Below are 2,865 nucleotides of genomic sequence, written 5' to 3'. Positions count from 1 at the left end.
TGTGGTCGCTACTGTCTCTGCTTGATAGGGAGCGTGCACTTCCCCTTGCTCGCGCAAAATGGTGAAGAAGTCATTTCATGTTAATATGAAGACATTCTTGCTCTGTAGGGCTCGTTTGTTGCTCAACACGAGCGTTCGTAATAACTTTTGTGATGTATAGCACGTGTTTAATGTGTTTGGGGTGATAATCCATGCATTTCAATGTTTATAAATGCATTTAAAGATGTTTACTCTACTGGTTATTTTATAGCTTTTTTTCATGTAGGCAACTGCTATTTGAAATAAATAAAATTCAACAAAACCTTCAGTGTACGTGTTCCTCGGGGTATGCAATGTAAATGTATTATTATTTTCTGTATTGCCACACACCTGTAGTCCAAAATCTATATTGTGCATTTTTCGACTGTTTCCGAGGTCTCCAAGGGAAAAAGATATCATTTATTAAACACGCTTATCGTTTGTGATAAGAGACGATATCAAACCATTGTTTTGGCAACATGAACATGATAATTTTTTAATTGTACAAAATTGCATTACGCACTAACAACTCTGCCAACCTTACTTTTATACTCAAAGTCAGGGAACATGTTTTAACGTTTTTGGTTAAAGTCTACCATCAAAATATTATCCAATCTGGCCTTAATGTATGCCATAGTGGTTTATGGTGAAACCCACCAGCTCATACAAAAATATGATGCAATTCACATGAGAAGCTTGCTAAAACGGCAGCTGAAAGTTTTAACTTGTATGCACGAATGGAAATGAAGCAGTATTCATAAAATTAGAAGTTTGAAATGCCACGCATTGTGTTATAGTTAAAACACCCCGGTCCAGCTTTTGTTTATCTTAAACTGCAATGTCTGAGAATAAATAGGCCCACATTTGGTCATTTGAGGTAGATATATTTATTCAGCCTAGGTTCTCTCCACCACTCGGTCTTATTTCACATTAACTGCACAAGATTTCTTGGGAGGCCGAAGCAAGCGGGCCACCCACACTCCAAACAAAGACTCAGTCACAAAACTGGACACTCCCCTGCCTGTGACAACATTGTTATTGTGCTTATAATCTTTTCTTACTCATTACTGACAACACGTTTTATCAGTAGGAGCCGTGACGGGGGGAGCAGATGACAAAAACGGACAGATAGCGTTTGGTCACACCCCTTTTCTTAAACCTTTCTTTTATTGAAATACAGAAGTGCTCAAAGATTTTAAATGAGTTATGAAATGGCATTTTATATCAGCTAGCTAAAGGGAAGTGAGATTATATCTTTGTTCTGTCTGACTATTGTGCATACACCAGTAGGACAAAATGGTTTTACTTGTTTTACAAGTATGACCCAAGGGTTATCTGACTCTTCTGTCATGGGTTTAGTTTCCTAGAAGTCATATGTACCCCAGGGGCTATTAAACTTTTCTCATACAAGTTCAGAAGGCTCTGGCTGATTTTTAAATCGCCTGATAAAATCTTATCTTAATTCAAATTGCACTATTAAGAGGTACTTAAAGATTTCAGTTTAACTTGGCTAATCATGAGTCATTTATTGTGGGCTATATACTGACACAAAGGCTGGAAAAGATATCTGATGTAATGCATTTATTGTAGTGATGCACGATCGGCCTCCCTTTCAAACGTCATAGCTGGAGAGGGTGGGACAGTTTAATTATTTTTGCTGTATATGCCAATGATACATTAAGTGTGTATAATGTGAGTCAGAACGGACAATGAGGTCATCACTTCAAAGAGAAATACGAGCTTGATTTATCGCAAGAGAATCATCTTCATGTAGGCTTCCGTGCCTTTTGCTGACATTTTTGAAACGCATGATTTCTGGGATAAAAACATCATATCCATGCTGGGAATACTGTGGTAACGTTGTGCTGCGTAAGCAACCAAATTGGTAAAGCAACTTACATCATTTGACTTGGCATTTCATGATCAGCACATCACCCAACCAACTTTTCAATGGGAGTGAGGAAATGATTCAGGGCTGTGAAGTCATATGAAGTCATGATGCCCAACGACTTTAAAGAAGACATGTGACTTACTGCGGTACTCTAAATATTATACAGTAAGTCTGGTGGACTGAAGCGAGGGGTATGTGTGTATAAGGGCAGGTTTAAACCTATATAGACTCGCATTCAAGTGAAACATGCACACAGTCCATCTTTATCCTTCTTAATCTAAACACTAAATAAAAAGTCGCTCTTATTGTGTGGACCATATGTTGCGCAAATTACCAATAGAGTCACATGTTGTAAAGCTAAGTTGAAAGTGAAACAGCTGTGTGTGGTTGTTTGTTTCTCTAATGCTGGGGCCTTTACGAGAAAACTCTTGTATGCAAGTAAGCTTTTTCAATAGTGGGTTAATATGAGCAGTCTATAAAAAGCTGTCATTCAGAGTTTATTATTTGTATTTATGATCAAAAAAGAGCTGTCTTGTTTCTTACGATATCAGAGAACCTGCTTTTAACAATAACATAAGGTGTTTTACAAAAAGACATCGAACCCACAAAAATGTAGTTGACAGAATATATGTGCTACCGTAAACAGTGGTTTCTAACAAAACAGTTTTAGTAATAAGTTTGTTTGCAAAAACAGACAAACAAAATATCAAAAGACGTGTTTTATTGTGCATTTCAAGTAATATAAATCAATCTGCAGTTGGGATGCAGAAAAGAAATAACTAAAGAAATCCGCCAAAAAAACATGGTAACATAATAAAAGTTTTTGAACATTTTTGCATGTTCTGTTTTAATAAGGATTTATGAAGAAGTTAAGCCAAACAACCTTTTCGTTTGTACTTTGTTTTTTTTTAAGAAAATAACTTTTTTCCTTTTTCTATTTTTTAGCTTTACTGTTG

The sequence above is a fragment of the Barbatula barbatula genome (assembly GCF_947034865.1).
Source record: "Barbatula barbatula genome assembly, chromosome: 10".
Classification (NCBI taxonomy): Eukaryota; Metazoa; Chordata; class Actinopteri; order Cypriniformes; family Nemacheilidae; genus Barbatula; species Barbatula barbatula.
Note: the sequence above shows the minus strand (reverse complement) of the source record.